At 41.4% G+C, this 18220-nt stretch overlaps 1 protein-coding gene across 1 annotated transcript in view; it reads right to left on the bottom strand.

Moving 5' to 3' along the window:
• Positions 1–18220, bottom strand: part of LOC144784640 (macrophage mannose receptor 1-like) — a 765034-nt gene that overhangs the window by 310910 nt on the left and 435904 nt on the right. The gene's annotated exons all lie outside the window — the stretch shown is intronic.

Here is an 18220-nt window from a genome sequence, read left to right as displayed (position 1 = left end):
ATTTTAGGTTTAATTTTGCGTTATTAGTTCCGTAGCGGGTTGTGGGTTTATAGGAGAATAGGGTGGGAAGTAATTTAATTATATAAAATAATTGTTTAATTAATGTGTTAATTTATTATTAATAGTTTAATAATTAGTTGTTAATTAATTTCAATTAGTCAATTAATATTTAATTATGTTAATTATTTAATTATTTTAGGTGTGTTTTGTGGAGTTTATATGTTTAAATGGTGTGAAGGGTGGTAAGTAATTAATTTTTTATTGATTAATTATTAAATACTTTTAAAATTGATTACCATTAAATAATTAGTAATTATTAATTGTGTAATTAATTTTAGGTGTGTGTTGTGATGTTTATATGTGTATATGGTGTTAAAAGCTGGTAAGTAGTTCATTTTTTATTGATTAATTAATAAATAATACATTAATTTTCATTAATTAATTAGTAAATATTAAATGTAATTGTGTAATTGATTGTAGGTGTGTGTTGTGGATATTATAGTTTTAAATAATGTGTAATTAATTATATGTTAACATCTTTGTTAATATTAATATATTAATTATTTTTATATTGGAAATTAAATGTAATAAATATGTTGATCATTTCGTTTTTTATTGTTTTGGGATCCAGCGCTTTCCCTACTATTGCACTCACTGGAGTGGGAATAGTAATTTTTACCCCTCCGCTATCCAATGCTTTTCCTACTGTTGCACTCTGTGGAGTGGGAATAGTAACTTTTACCCCTATGCTATCCAACTCTTTCCCTACTGTTGCACTCTCTGGAGTGGGAATAGTAATTTTTACCCCTACACTATCCAATGCTTTCCCTACTCTTGCCCTCACTGGAGTGGGAATAGTAATTTTTACCCCTATGCTACCCAGCGCTTTCCCTACTGTTGCACTCACTGGAGGTGGGAATAGTAATTTTTACCCCTATGCTATCCAAAGCGTTCCCTACTGTTGCACTCCCTGGAGTGGGAATAGTAATTTTTAACCCTACGCTATCCAACACTTTCCCTACAGTTGCACTCTCTGGAGTGGGAAAAGTAATTTTTACGCCTCTGCTATCCAGCGCTTTCCCTACTTTTGCACTCACTGGAGTGGGAATAGTAATTTTTACCCCTATGCTATCCAACGTTTTCTCTACTCATGCACTCACTGGAGTGGGAATAGTAATTTTTACCCCTATGCTATCTAGCGCTTTCCGTACTGTTGCACTCACTGGAGTGGGAATAGTAATTTTGACCCCTTCGCTATCCAATGTTTTAACTACTAATGTTTTTATTTTGTTATTAAATTTATGTATTTTTTATAGTTTAATGTGTTAATTAAATATAGAATATTTCATTGTATTTAAAATGCTTTATATGTGTTTATTTTATTTTTATATCATTATTAAAGTTTAGAAATTAAATAAAATTAAATAAACATATTAGCCAATACCATGTATTTAAGTAAATATAAGTATATGTACACATTTTTTGCGTTTATATTTATTAAATTAAGTTTATTTGTAATAATTAGTTAAAATATACATTTAATTTAATTTATTTTGTTAGTCAAAAAGTCAAAAACAGCTTTATTCGATTTTGATTATAAAAACCATAAAAGCACAATAAAAACAGTAAATATACATTTACATCTTAATTCATGTGAGTAAATGTAAATGTAGTGTACTTGTATAGCGCACGAATCGACCCCAGCTGGGGTATCTCGGCGCTTGTACGAATACCGCTGTGGAACCCTTCCTGGCTTTTCCCTGTGAAGTGCCCACTCCTGGGCACCCCCAAGGTGAAGCCAGGCATCCTAGCGTTGCGGGGGCCATTGTGGCGATTAAGCAAGCTATTGCCCAGAGTTGCAGAGTGGGACCCATGATTAGAATAGGCACCGAGGCGAGAATTATCAGGTCTGAGGAAATTGAGCCCAAGACCCGCCGAGGCGGGAATTGAACCCTGGTCCCAGGCTAGACCTCTGCATCAGGGTCTGCCGCTCTAACCATTGAGCCACAATTCTCCACGTATAATAAAAGATTAAGGATAAAATACATTTAAAAGGAAGAGTTACAGTGATTTGGAAGTTTATATTAAGTCAATTCATTGAGGTCCTAGATCTAATTATAGTTTTTAGGAATGATGACACGAGGTACATAATCAATTCATCTTCCAGCATTTGCAGTCTCATAAACGCTGTCCTACATTGTCTCAAACCTCACTTTCTTAACACTGGAATTAAAAATCTTTTCCTTGGCAAGGTATAGAATTTGCAAAAAAGTATGCAATGTAACGTGGATTGAACAGAAACATCGTCACGGGTTCATAATGTCAAGTTTTTAGACCAGCAATTTAAATCGGGAAAGGTGACCAATCTAAAAAAGGTCCCCCCTGAATCGTGTGAGTAGCATGCGAGAATAACAACTTTGCACCTGAGTAAAATTTTGCAAAATGCCCTGTCCTTGAAGAATCATCGTTTATTCTCTAAGACGTGCAAGCAGGTTTCTTTCAACTTCTTCCTTGAAACAGTCGCTAAGCAATTCGGGGAGGCAAAATATTCCGAATGTCCAATGTCAACTAGGAATCTCTTTACATACATAATCCAGGGGATCCTTGAGACCCCCTCTAAGTTAAGACAATCCGCAATTACATCTCTATTTAGGCCTGTCTCATCAGTTGACCACACCTTGTGCCACAATAGGATGGGATTAACTTTAATAAGGTCTGAGATATAATGTAGACTTGGTTCTTGATGGCACACACAGCTAATAAGTAGCGGAGGAATGCATTCTCACAAAGCTGTAAGTTGTGAGTTTCCTTTTTTCCCCCATATGCCTGCACCATATATCGCCGTGGACACACATTTAGATTTGTATATGTCCACAAGTACTGGGACCGGACGACCCCCCCAGCTTATTAGCAAAATTTCAGACAGCCCCGATTGCTCGTGGGAAAGCCAATTTTCTAGCCCGGGCTGCCGAAGACCAGGTCCCCCTTTTGTCAAAGTTAATACCCAGGTAAGAAAATGTGTCAGTTGTATCTATTTTTGTGTCTGAAAGGAAGATTTTACATGAAGGAGTCCTCTTCGTAGTACAGCACATAGTGAAAGTCTTGCTTATATTTATTTTTAGACCTCTAGCACTCATGTACTGTGAAAATCTAGTGAGCGATCTTTGGAGGCCGACTTGGGTCCGTGCCATAATTACTGCATTGTCTGCATATAATAAAATGGGGACTGAGGTGTTCCTAATTTTGGGGGAATCCTGCTGATCTTCAGTGAGATGAGAGGCTACACTGTTTATATATAAATTAAAAAGAATGGTGCAAGTATACATCCCTGTCTCACTCCCTTTTTTATATCAAATTTAGAGGTGCACTCGCCCTTGTTACCAAACCGTACCCTGGCCCCAGCCCAATTAATTTTGTTAATAATATTAATATTATTTAATTATTTAATTTAAGTTATGTTATTTTTTAAAGTCGATATTTTTTACATCTATATTTTTGAGTCAATATTATTGTACTTACCTGTTTAAGTATAGGGAGTCGATATTTTTGTAATCGATATTTTTACATCGATATTTTTGTTAACTATATTTTTGTTATCGATATTTAAACATGGAACCGGTAAAATCTCATTCTTATACTTTATTCGATATGAATATCATAAAAGTACATACATTTTGGTAAAGAGGACAATTAATAGCTATTTCATGAGATAAAATACAATTAAAAGACAGTAAAAATATCTATATACAAGTTAAGAACAAATATTTTAACAATCTCACATTCAGTAACAGTAATACACATACAGAGATTCTGCTCCTGCGTGCTCTATACATTATTGCAGTTTATCAACTTGGAGCGGGTAAGCCAGGCACTTGATAAGTATTTAGCAACTCCACATACAACAACTAAAGAAGTTGTATCAGTTAAGAGAATGCGAAGAGCAACCCTAAAATCTCTCACCTCTAACATCATGCAAACTGGTTTCAACCATTTTGCTCTCGCTTTCTTGTATGCTTTACATCCAAACAAAAAGTGCGGTAAGGATTCAATCTTACATGGGCAGCTTGGACAGGTGCCGTATGGAGCCCGACTTACTTTCCAGCCCTCCACGAATTTGTTGAGTGGAAGTGTCCCATATCTCATTTTTTAGAAGATTGCTCTATCTATTGGTTTTTTAATAAAGTCTAAAAGAGGTTCAAACCTCCTAATGGGCTTATGCTCTAGGAATTGAACGGTTAGGGCTCCCCACTTTGTGCTCCTAAATTCCTCTGTCTGAACCCACTCCCAGTAGATTTTCTTGATTACTTGTTTTGGTGGAGGGGACTGCGTGGTCCAAAATCCCGCCAGTCCCAACTTTGTGACCATCTGTCTGAGTTTGGTTAACCACTGGATCTTATTCGCACCATTTAGTGCGATAAGTTCGTCCATCACCAGTGCGTAATTTGCTAGTTCTGGGGTCCTCCGCAGGCGCACCCAGAACAGCAGAGGGCGGAGACGAACTATATCTGCTATCGAGCGTTTGCCCATATCATGAAAGAGTGGCTTCAATGGGGTTGAAGTGTGGAGAGAGACTAGGTCCCTTATGAACTTATTTTCAGCTCTAGTCAGGTCTGTTACATTTTCACTACCCCATAATTCGGACCCGTAAACTGCGGAGGCCAGCACCTTTCCTTCGTATACTGCAAGGGCAGGGGCTATAGGCCTTCTTGCAGACATACGCTGACTCCTAAAAATAGCGCCAGACACTCTCTTCAGATTTATCAACATCTTGGAGATGTGGGAATCCCATTTCATTTTGTTTTTTTAATCTAATTCCCAGGTAATCAAAATTCTTCACCACTTCCAGGGGTGTCCCATCAAGGGTAATATTCATTTTATTTGCCTTTTTTGAGGGGGGCAAGACCATTAGCTTAGTTTTAGATGTGTTGATGGTCAGCCCGCATTCCTCACAGAACAAATGAAATCTATTCAGCAGTTTCTGGAGTCCGGAGGGAGTTTTGGACAGCAAAAGCGTATCGTCTGCAAAGAGGAGTGTAGGTGTTTTTTCTCCCGCCAGGACCGGGGCATCGGCATTGTCCTCCCTCAAATGGTCCACCACCCCATTAGCAAAGAGGGAGAACAATGTCGGGGCCATCACACAGCCCAGGCGTTCTCCTCTATTCACAGACACCTTCCCTGTTAGCTGACCCTGCCTGCCACATCTAATCTTGGCGTAGTTGTCTTGATGGAGTTTGACTGTAAACTCTAGCAGGTACCACGGGAACCCCATATCCAGCAGCACCCTCCAGAGTTTATCACGGGGCACCAAATCGAAAGCGCTCTTTAAATCAATAAAGGCCAGGTATAGGTTCCCCCTCTTGATGGTTACAGTTTTCCAATATGTTGCCCAAAACCTAAATACCTGGTCCATTGTGCCCACGTTCTTTCGAAATCCCGCCTGGAAATGGGACAAGATGTTCCCTCCCTCTAGCCACGTATTTACTCTATTTATAATGACCGTGCCAACTATTTTTTGGACGGCATCGATTAGGCTAATCGGCCTGTAATATTTGCCGGGTCCTCCCTGTCGCCTTTCTTGTGAATTGTCACAACTTCGGCCCCCTTCCATGAATCTGGAATGGGATAGCCGAGAAGGATTAGGTTCATTAGCGGGGCATTATAATCAGACCACAGTTTGGGATCATGCAAATACAGGTCGCCCGCTAGCCCATCGGGGCCAGCGGCTTTAGAGGGGACAATGGTCCTGATTGCCTCAGAGACTTCCTGTGCTAAAAAAGGCTCTATTGATGCTAGCTCCTCAATAGAGAGGACGTCCATTAGTTCCCTCCGGGGTTGGCATCTCTCCTCTTCAATGCAATATAAGTTTGAGAAGTGGGAATGCCATTGGTGCTCAGTTATATGATTGGGGAGTGGCTCTGCTCCTTTCCTGTCATACTTATTTATCAAAGACCAGAACTGGATAGAGTTCTTCAGATTGGCAGCATCCTTAAGCTGCTTCCAATAATCTTCCTCCCATTCCTTCTTTGCATTAGTAATGCAGACTTTATAGTCCCTTCTGGTCGTCCGCACGGCAGTGGAATCCTTATTCCTGATTGCTTTCGCTATAGCCCTTCTCTTTATTCTGCATCGAGTAGTATACCATGACGTACCTGTTTTTAGCGTATTCTTCTTGTTGCCTACTCTGGTGTTTCCCATGACAAAAAATGAGCCAATTATCGCTATTAAATTCTTATAGGCATCCATAAAGTTGGTACTTTTTTCATTAATGTACGACGGGTTACAAGATATAAGTTCTATGGTTCCTGCTTCCACTAATTCTTTGATGCAGGTTAGGCTCTCTTTTTGACATACCACCTTGTTCCATTTTAATCTGCGCTTGCAGTTAGACGGAACCACCTCTTTTGTGATCATTAGAGGGCCTATTATCCCTGCCCTTTCATTACCCCAGCTAAATTCCATACAGAGTGAATTGTGATCACTATCATGCGTCTGCCTAATTTCCATGTCGACTAGTCTGCTCCACGAACCTATGTCGAGCAGGATATAGTCGATACGGGATGGACAGCTAAGTTTATTGTACGTCATCGCGCCGTTGGGATCTGAGATTGTTCTACCATTAAGGGCACGTAAGTTGTGTTCTAGTGTCAAAGCATTTAATTGGATCACTCTAGGTGTCCATTTTTAATTGGCGGCAATGATAGGGACGGGATAGACTGTTTGGAGTCCTCTTCATTAAATCCCGGCAGGTCTTCCTCGCTAAGGGGTTCATATGTACAATTAAAATCTCTCCCTACAATAACTCCAGACTTTGGGGGAATGGCTGCTAGTTCCACATCCAATATGGCTATAGTGGGTGAGGTCTGGCCTCCCGGGGACCCTCTAGCATACACATCAAAAAGGTCCATTGAGCTTCCACATTGGGGAGCCTTAACAGAAATATGAAGTATGTCCTGAGAAGGTAAAGTGTGCACAGACACTGTCCAATTCAGGGCCACACTAATCCATACCAGCAAACCTCCTGATGGACGACCCCTCCCTGTGCTAGAAGCAGGAATAAAGTAAGTAGAGTAACCACACTTGTACAAGGGAGTTGTGCTCCAGGTTTCCTGGAACATGCAGATGTCAAAGCCATCTACAAAAGCATTCCATTCAGGGTTTGCCATGTTCTTTTGGAGCCCCGCTATGTTCCAGGAAGATAATTTAATAGTATTTGTTTTTATATTTGCAACCCTCTCAGTGTTGGCCACTTCAGGTACTACTCTTTCTACTGCTATTGAGTGGTGGTTTGGGGCTTTAGCCACTTCCATGTTCTTTTCTTCCCCAGATGGGGCAACCTCATCATTAAGCTCATCAATGGGCTCCCTGGCCGCCATATCAAAAAGGCTTATAGTAGGGTTAGTCTGGTGCTTACATTTATCTAAGGTATATATTCATGGAAGATTATCCCGATTAATATCCTTTGACAGTCAATCTATGTTATTGAGTCCTGATGCTTCATCGGGCCTGGGTTTGGACCATGATGGCGTATATCTAATTTGGATGTTAGAGTACCTGGGGGGACATGTCCTGAACTCCAAGACTACTAGATTTTCTGCAATTTCTTTGTCAGCAAAATTGAAATCAATACAGTCAGTTGCCGAGTTGGATAAAGAAAGTCTTTTAACATTAATCAAGTCCTCTCTGATCACTGATCTGCACCCTCTTACATTGCGAAGCCAGTGAATGGCCTTGTTGCATATGGACTCACTGTTCTCATAGGAGATATTGGCACCAAGCTTGGGGACCCCGGTCATGTAAACAGTGCCACTAGAGGGTCTGAATGATGTGTCTGTGTGGTTGGTACTCCATTTTGTTCTCCCGGCCATTTCATTGACCCCCTGCGTGTCCCTATGCTGCAGTGTTCTCCTACTCCCTTTTGCTATGTCCGCATATGAACTCTGCCTGACAGGCGTTTTGGCTACAGTATGTTTGGCCAAGGTTGTAAGTCGTGACTCCCCTGTAGCTTTGGAGACTCCTGAAGTGGCTGGTTGGGTGTTGTGTTTAGTTGAAGCGTCCCCTCCTAAATGTTTTAGTGTGACTGTTCGCATAGGTGGGGTTTTATCAATGCTGGTGTTACATGTGAAGACATTATTTTGTACAATTCCTCCCGGTTTAGAAAATCCATTGTAGTTTTCTTTATAAAAGCTATATCCCTTTCCAAACCTTCTAATTTCTTCATAAGTAAAACGTTAAAATTCAAACATCTAGGGCAATTGTCCGGACTATTCTTCCTAGCTTCTATCTCCTCCCCCAAGCCTTGTGATAGGACCTCAGCTAATTCTCTTGTTTCCCCTTCTAACACGGAAAAGAGGTTATAGCAGGTAATGCCAGCTTCGCATGCTGTCGGGTTAAAAAGCCCATCAACATCCCCCTTTGATGTTGTCGACAAATATTCACTGGCATTTGTGTTTACCCCCCCTTGTACCTCTATGACATTTACCTCAATAGGGTTTATGGGGATGATAGAGTCAACAAGGATTTCGTCTACTATGAGCTTAAGTTTTCCTTTCTTAGAAAAAATAGCTGGGATCACTTTGTCCCTGCTCTTCAGTCCCCCTTCACCTATGAGAACAGGGTTCACCATATCACTTGGGGTGGGTGCTGTCAATAAAATGTTTTCACACTCATTAACAATGTTTTCAATGTTTGTCATCATACAATTAGCAGCGGCATGCAATGCCTTTTTCGACTTCCTCCTCTTTTTAGTTGTAATAACAGGGGCTCGCCCACCCTCCATTGCCTTCCTCTTGCCCATTGTTCTCCTCAGGGTTTCCTACCGAGTGTATTATATCAAACAACCAGAGGGATACCGATTAATCAGTCAAACCAGGGGGTGCTAAACCTATCTAAATACACAGTACCTTTTTGAATAGTCAGTGTTCTCTCGCGTTGGAGGGGTGGCCCAGCCCAGCCTCGTCCGGCCCCGGACGGCCACAGACGGCCCGCCCTTTGCCCCGGCTTCGCCCGGCGCTGCCCGCGCACGCCCCGCGGAGCGGGAGGCGTTCCCCGGTCTTAATGCACCTCCAGTCGCGTTGGGCGCGTCGCTCCTGCTGCGCCCGACCAGGTGGTGCTGGGAGTTGTAGTGTGCCCAGCACGGTCGCCCTGCAGCCGTTTCCCTCACGGCGCGGGGTTGGGCTGGTGGAAGAGATGCCGTTGCCCTCGCGGCAGGGGATGTGGAAATGCGGGGAAGTTGCGCCGTTCCCCTCATGGCGGTGAGTGACTCTGCTGCTCTCTCCCGGTAAAATGATATGGAGTTCTTTCCATGGCCAAATAACAACTATCGCTGGGTTTTCTCCCTAGGAAGTAACTAATATGGCCATATAATTAAAAAAAACATACTTCATTGCTAAAAAGTCCTTTATTTCGTATTTTTATATTATTTCTCCCCAACTTATTTGTTTTTATTATTTATTGGTTCAAAGTCTGCGGCACTGGAATAATAAGGTTTATCTTTTTACATGAAGTCTATTATACATTTAAAATGTATCACTTTCTAAATGTTTTGAATGTATTTAAGGAGTGTACAATTTCAAATATGTTATAACAATAAAACCCTAGAACTTAAAACACAATAAACGTTTACTCTATCTTAAAATACTAAAAACATTTTATTGCTTATTTTATTTTTTTATCACCTTCATTAGGAATATTTTGCATCAAGGTACTAACTGATTTAGAGGCCACAAACCCTACAAATCGGTACATCTCAGGGTTTACGATGTTTAAATATCTTCTTATTTTAATAAACTACAATGGGTCTAGAAATGATGACTAGTTCATAAGGGGCATGCTTTGGGTGTTCCTTCCAAATTGTGACACGTTACTATATGTATAAACTGTTTGCAACCTTAATTTTAGTTGCAAACCAATGAATAGTTACAGACTGAAAGGTTGGGGTAGTAATTGATCACAGAGGGGAAGGAGTTTCCTTTGGACCTCTTAGACTTTGGAAATCTGGGTGACAAATTCGAGGGAAGTTGCTAAAAAAGGCACACACAAAGGGAACAAATATTATCAATTGTGAAATTAAATCACAGGAATGGTGGTGTTCTGTCCTTTACAAACTACCATCGTTGTCATTGTAGCCAATCACATGACGTGGCAAATTGTGAACAGCCTTATGAATACTAAGTAGCAGGTCATTTTTTGACTCCCTGTGATTTTACAAACTGCCATTCATAGATTTCCTGTGTTTCTGTTTTTTGCATCATTAACAATGTGCCAAATGTATTTCTACCCTCGATTATACACATAAAAATTGGTATAGTACTGTTGCCTTTGAAATTAATTCTCGATGATGTGTAGAATTATGTTTTCCTAATATTCGACATAGATGCCATCTTGTCCAGGATGCATGCCACCCCTCTCAGTCACGTCTCTTCCCCAACTGTCCTCACAAATTGGCCTTTGTGTTTGACTTTCTGATGTAATCATGCATACCAATAAAGTTCTATTGGGAGTAGTATCATCTTGGCTCCAAAAAGAAAGAAGCTAAATGCTCCTCATTTCCCTGTTTTACCTGCAGGTCTGATTCTAAATAATGAGTTGCCCTATGTGTCAGTGCGATGGCACTCAGCATACTTCCCAAGAAAACCGTTATTGGCTTGTAAGGTAACAGGAATAGCAAACGCAATCTAGTAGAGTATGAAGGATGCCAAGGGCCCTGGTGCAAGCAAGGAAAAGTATCCTTTTGACTACTGTTAGGGTTGTAAACCACTGCAATTGTCAGGGTTGAATAGGCCCCTCAAGGCTCTGGGCCCTGGTGCCACTACAACGTCTGCAACAATGGTACGTGCACCACTGAAATCACCAACTGCAAAGTGAATGTCAGTAGATAAAAGGCAACAGAACTCCCAGTACATGAAGACAGCAGCAAATGAGAAATGGGCGAAAGGCAAACCAGACATTATTTCTTTTTCTAAACTGCCTAATCCTAATAAGCTTAGTGATGGCATGCATTCCTTCGTTAGTAATCATTAGTTAACTTTATCACCACTAAGTGAATTGTTTTACATATTTATGGTGGACATACAACTACAATGTGTAATAAATGGTTTTCCTGCCTAGATTAGAACAAACACAAGCCTTTAGTCCAGTTGTTTTGCAGTTGGACTACAGAGCAACAGAGTGCAAGGGAAGCAACATATTGAGACATGAAAGTGAATTGAATGGCCAGGGGACCACTTCCAAGCTTGTGAGCTGTGAATTGAATGCCCACTTCTTTGTTTATTTTCGGGTCTAGCATAAAGACAGTTTTAGCTGTCTTGCCAGCTCCATGGTTCCAAAGAAAGTAAAAAAAAAATGCTTACATGTATCGGGGCTACCAGTCAACACTCTTTCACCATTGGTCTGTTGACATGACACACATATTATATTACCTCCCACCCTGTCATAAGGTACAGATCAACAGACCAACCTCCTCCTGCCATTGGGTGCCTTCATTTTGAGTGACAGTATATGTCCTTGCACATGTACACATACATCTAAAAAGCATAGCTCCCCCAAAATAGAAATTGTGAGATTCTTGCAATTCCGAATGACTGGTGGTCCCTATGTATAGTAGAGTTACATCGACTATTTTTGGTTGTATGATAGAGGCATGCATAGCTAAATCATGCGTGCCTCTACCACATAGCCTGAGACCACGAATGCGTCTTAACCACGCATTTCTTTACCCACATGCCTTTACCATGCAATTTTGTGATACGGATGAATGTTAAAGGGGTATGCAGGGCTAAGGTCACCACTACTCTGACCCTCCCCGCCCTAAGCTACAAACCCTCTACCTGCCTACCCGACCTGTGGCCCAAAACCTAAAAACTACCCATTCTCCTCCCCCTGCCCTAAGCCTAAAACCCTGCCCCTCAACATACACTACTCCAACCCCCTCCCACCCCCTGGCTGTCCATAACCCTTTACATACACTACCTGATCACCCCACCCCCTGTGCTGTCCCTTAAACTACCACAACCCCTTTTACTGCCCTTTGTCATAAAACCCTAACCCCTAATTTAAAAAACTACCTAAATCTCCTCACCCAGCCCTAAAAACAACCTTGACCCTACCCAGCACTGAAAACTAACCCAATCCTCCCCAGCCCTGAACACGACTCCAACCCTCCCCCAGCCCTGAAAACGACCTCTGGCCCTTAAAACTACCCTGACCCCCACCAAGCCTTGAAAACTACCCCGACCCCCACAGCCCTCAAAACTACCCCGACCTCCCAGCCTTCAAAACTACCACCTACCCTCAAAACTACCTCCCCAGCCCTCTCCACTTACCTCTCCGCATCCTCTGGCTCTCTTCCTGGTGAGGTCTTCCTGCTTATACCCAGCAGCAGCAGCAGCTAGACCACGCACTGCCTTAATCATGCATATGCGTCGTTAAGGCAAGCATGGTTATGATTACTTAGTCGAAACACATGTGGCTGAGGCTGCAGTGTTCCAAATGTTTCCCACTATTTTCATATCTCTCTAGACATTTATTGTAAAATACAATGTTCATGCCTCACTATAAGCCAGCTTTGGTAAATTTATTTAATCAACTGAAAATAAGCATGTCATTAGAGTCAGTAGAGTGTATGTGCAGATTTGTACAAGGAAGTCACAGCCCCCTCTCCCAAGGGACATGATTGGCATTTCAACCACTTGTATCTGATGTGAGAGAGCCCTCTAGTAACTACTTATGGGACTGCATCTCCCCTGTTGTAGTGTTGTACCACTGACAGGGTAAACTTCTCTCAAATCAAAGACATGGCTTACACCCACCAAAACAGAAACAGTCTTAAAAAGCTATCTAGTTGTAGTTCTACTTAGCAGTGTACTGCAGTTCCTATAAATAATAGGGTGTGATCACAAACTTAAAACAAGAACATGCAGTTTATTGAAACCTGTCATTCTGACTCATTATTATCAAACAGCTTTGGAAAATATTTAATCATATGGAAAACAACCACAAATAATTAAAATAGCAAAGTGGGTATGCACATTTCTATACTAAAGCCACTTTCCCACATTCTACAACTTGTTGCATTGATACATGAAATCTAAAGCAGTTCCTTCTGAATTGACACATACCTTTATCAACAAGATGTGGAACTCCAACTTCAAGAACATTTTTTATTTCCTTTGCATTTGTTTGTGAAGTACACCAAGTAAGGTTTAGTGAAACTGCTTTTGCATCTGACTCAAGAGAGACACCTAGTAAAAATTAGTGGAACTACGGCTTCGTGTAAGAATACCAAGACTTTTGCAATTGATTAGAAAGGGATCAGGACACTTAGTAATGACTTGTGGAACTACAGCTTCATAAAAGAATTTCAGTGCTTTTGCATTTGACTTTTGGGTGAAACCCAGTGATGACAAGTGGAAATGCGGCTTGATGTAAGAATTGTTATGCTTTTGCATTTGACTTGGGAGGGACACCTAGTAACGATTTTCAGAACATCACTTTCATATTTGATTGGAAAAGGACACCTAGTAATGATTTATGGAGCTGCAGCTTCATGAAAGAATTTAATTCCTTTTGCATTTGATTAGAAAGGGACGGGGACACCTAGACTTGTGAAACTGCACCTTCACAAAAGATAATCAAAAATGTGCCTTTAATTTTTGAGGTACACCTACTAATGACTAGTGGAACTGCAGCTTTATGTAAGAATCTCAATGCCCTTCCATTTGACTTTTGAAGTACACCTAGTAACCGCTAGTGGAACTGCAACATCATGTCAGAATTTCAATACCTTTTCATCTTACTTAGTAGTGACACCTAGTAATAATGAGTGAAACTACACCTTCACAAAAGAAAAGAAATGCTTTCGCATTTGACATGTGAAGGTCACCTAGAAACAACTTCCAGAACTGCGTGTTCGTGAAAGAATAAAAAAGCTTTTGCCTTTGACTTGAGAGGATACTAAGGCCCCTGCATTAAGCAAGTTGATGGCAGGCAAAGCATATCCTTTAATGATATTTACTAAGCCACAAAAGCCACGCTACATGACTCCACATGGTTTAGTAAATCCAAAGTAATGCAAGGCAACACATATCACTGCCTTGCGTTACCTTGCAGCAGGGAGGTATTCCATGGGTAGAGTATGGGCTTTTCCACACATCCACCCATGGCTTTTGAAACAATCCCAAATTTACAAAGGTCTAAACCCTGGGATTGTGCCATAATGGAGTGCTTGCCCAATCTAGGCATAACAAAGAGAAATATTTGTATTTCTCCTTGTTACTGCCTCTTTGTATGCAAGCTGCAGCACACATAGAAAGAGGACTGCTTCTTTGAAGATTGAATTTGTGAAGGAAGGGGGGCTTTATATATAATTAACTGCATGAATGAGTGACTGTGTGGATGAGTAAGTGGATTTGTGTACACCTAAGAATCAGTGAGTGGGTATGTACTATTGTTGTGTCTATGGTCTCGAGAATGGTGGTCTCTATTCAAGAGTGGGTGTATCAAAGGTTATATTAGGGTGTGAAGAGGCGCATCAGATATTAAGTGGATGATGTCATCAGTGATGTGATTTGAGATGTCATCAGTGATGTCAGTGACCAAGGCATCAGTGATGTAATATGTGTCGTCATCAGCAGTGCATTGCGGGATCGCAAGTTATAGTTAGCCCAGCTAACTATAACGGCCGAATTTCTCTGGTTTTGTACGAGTCAGCCTAACTATAACGTCCATGAAACCTGTGTTTTTTTTTGTGAATTTCAAAAGTTTTATGGTAATTCCTAACTATAACTTCCCTGAAACCTATGGTTTTTTCAGTGAATTCCAAAGGTGTTTTAAATGCTATTTTCTAACTATGGCTACAGAGGTAGGACATGTGCAGAAAGAGGCAGAAAGGCGCAGAAAGAAGCAAGAGAAGTGCAAAAAGAGGCAAGAGAGGTGCAGAAAGAGGAAGAAATGTTCAGAAAGAAGCAAGAAAAACACCGAAAGAGGCAGAAAGGTGCAGAAAGAAGCAAGAGATGTTCAGAAAGAACCACCTGAGGTGCAGAAAGAGGCCTACTTTGACTGTACCTTACAACTTTCTCATACAAAGTAGCCTAATCCCTTATCCTTCTCCCAAGATGTCTTCAACCTCATTTGTCTCTTGATGGTTCACTATTAATGGACTGCTCAGAATGTTAGGCCTACCAAATGTAAAATAACAATCCTAAGCATATCACTGTTGTAAGCCTGACCAAGTTTATGAAGGTATGCTTGCGTGTCTCTGCTTTTACCTAGTGACATGTTACATAAAAATAACCATACTTATACTTGAATACCTGTGTTTCAAACAGCATACTCTGTAAATATGTGTACAAAAAGGTGTATGTATTTGTTTCTGCTCATAATACTCGGCACATGGGTATTCAATAGTATATTTGAGGGGGCTATTTAACACCTATATACATGAATGACAGAGCAGGACTGAGAACATTTAACCACCTATAGGAGAAGCTAACCACTTTTTAAGCTACCATCTTCAGATGCATAACACATGTGAGAATATATAAACAAGTAGACATATACCTCAGTCACGAGCATGCAGACATTTAAACTTGACAGCTTGCACTTTCCATTTGAGTACAGAAAGAGGCGCTAGAAGTACAGTAAGAAGCAAGAGAAGTGCAGAAAAAAACCAAGAGGTGCAAAAAGAGTAACACATGTTCAGAAAGAGGTAAAAGAAATGCAGAAAGAGGCAAGAGGGGTTTAGAAAGAGGCAAGAGTGGTGCAGAAAGAAGGAAGACAAGTGGAAAAAGAGGCAACAGGGGTGCAGAAAAGAAGCAAGAGAGGTACAGAAAGAAGCAAGAGAAGTGGAGAATGAAGCAACGGAGGTGCAGAAAGAAGCAGCAGAGGTGCAGAAAGAGGCAAGAGAGGTGCAGAAAGAGGCAAGAGAGGTGCAGAAAGAGAGAAGAAGGGTGCAGAAAGAGACAAGAGGGGTACACAAAGAAGGAAGAGAAGTGCAGAAATAAGCAATAAAGGTGCAGAAAGAAGCAAGAGAAGTGCAGAAAGAGGCAAGAGAGGTGCAGAAACAGGCAGGAGAGGTACTGAAAGAGGGAACAGGGGCGCAGAAAGAGGCACAAGAGATACAGAAAGAGTCAAAAGGGGTGAAGAAAGAAGCATGAGCGGTGCAGAAAGAAGCAAGTGAAGTGCAGAAAGAGGCACAAAGTGTGCAGGTTCGGTGGCCGGCCCCTCGGCAGAGGTGTTGAATATTTGGGTAGTGTGGCACTCCTTTGTGAAATGGGCACTAGTGCAAGTGCCACAGTGTTACTTTGGTTTAAATTTAGGTTTTAATGATATAGGGCCAGATGTAGGTGTCAAAATACCGGTCGGAATTGGCCGAAAATACCGATTTTCGGCCGTTTCCGACCGGTATTTTGACATTGGTATGTAGGGGCACTGAAAACATACAGATTCGGTAATTTTACCGAATCGGTAATGTTACCAAATCGGTAAAATTACCGATTGGTAAAATTACCGAATCTGTATTTTCCTATGTAGGTTGCACTTCTAACAGTGCTACAGGGTCTTTAGAATTCGTTATTTACCATGTAATACAATTGCATGGTAAATAACAAATTCTTGTGTACATGCACATCTGTGCATGTACACCTGTGCCATGTGGCACACAGACATGCCCTAAGGGCATGTCTGTGTGCCACATGGCGCACAAGCCAGTTACAGGGGTGCAACAGGGTGTCAAAGTGACACCCTGTCCCCCTTGTAAATTCGGTATTTTTACCGATTCGGTAATTACCGAATCGGTAACTGCCATTGAATCCTATGGGCTTCAAGGCCCATAGGAATCAATGGCAAATACCGATTCTGTAGTTACAGAATCGGTAAATACCGAATCATACCGATTCGGTATTTGTTAACGAATTTCTACCTACATTTGAATTAGCGATTCATGAATACCGAATCGGTAAAATTCGGTATTTATGAATCGGTAATTCACATTTACCTACATCTAGGCCCAAATGTTTAAAGTTGTGTGAAGGTACAAAGGGGTCATGTGCTGGAGGGAGTTGAATCCCAGTTTAAATAAATGGTTGTTGGGCGGCAGGTGCCCCGATATTTTGATGCTACTCTTGTGCGAGAATGACCTGTGTAAAGAAATGGATGTGGTTTTGATGAGGGCGATGAAAAGGAACTTGGCTTTGATTAAGGAGCAGTGGGCAAGGTGTTTTGCTTTAGAGACCGAGTTTGTCCCTTGCAGGGTTTCGGCATGGAGCCATCAATCCAGGAGCTATTTATAGGGCTAGATGGAAAAAGAATACAGAAATGGCACGTTCTTGCAGGAGTTTGGGTTTTGGAAGGATGAGTCACTCAGAGATACGCTTTGATACAGTGGAATTTTCTAGGGATGATGGTGTGCACCTTTCTAGGACTGGAATGGATTTATACCTTTTGGAAATCAGAGAAGTGTTGGCCAGGTCTTTGAATGTGCTAAGACACACGAGTAGAGGGCTATTTGTCTAGTCGGTCAGGGGGGCAGAAAATGGGTGGTGGTCTCTCGCCCTTTTCGGGGTGGAAGGGTTTTAAAAGTTTAAAAGCCAGGGTTGGCAGACGTTTTTTGGTTACCATTGAAAGTTGGGATCATTGGCAGGGAAAGGGTAGGCGGGTAATGTCAAGTTCAGTTGTAGAAGGTGGGTGATTTACCATTTTAGAGAGGCAGGCATAGGATATTGGTTAATAAAAGTGTGTAAGTTTACTACAATACATTATAATGTTGTTTATATGGTGATATCAGGGTGGGGGCATGTTGAGGGGATCCTAGCAGCGGGGGTGTGGCAGGGGCAGGTATCGGATGTATAGCGAGGTTTTAGTTCTGTAAGGCTGTTGCAAGGTGCACCTGTTTCAATAAAGTGGCATTTTTCACACACCAAAATGGTTCCGTGTCTGGTCTACTCCCAACACCACTGGTCCAGCAAAGGGTATTTATTGGGCATGTGGCTTGTATAGAGGAATCTGCGCTATTGCCGGTACAGCTGGGTGTGGTAGTGTACGGTTGCAATCGGGCTTTCTTTGGGAATTCGACCATACAGTGGTCTGTTAAATTAGTGTAGGGTCGAGAATGAGATGGCGCTCTTGTGCTATACCGACTCACTGGACTTGCTGAGCGGCAGATTGTGATGTAAAGAGTCGAGGTGGTGCAAGGGGTGCTGCAGTTCATGAAAATTGATCGTGCGGT

The sequence above is a fragment of the Lissotriton helveticus genome, chromosome 10 (genome assembly GCF_964261635.1).
Source record: "Lissotriton helveticus chromosome 10, aLisHel1.1, whole genome shotgun sequence".
NCBI classification, from domain to species: domain Eukaryota; kingdom Metazoa; phylum Chordata; class Amphibia; order Caudata; family Salamandridae; genus Lissotriton; species Lissotriton helveticus.
Note: the sequence above shows the minus strand (reverse complement) of the source record. Positions and strands in the feature narration are given on the sequence as shown.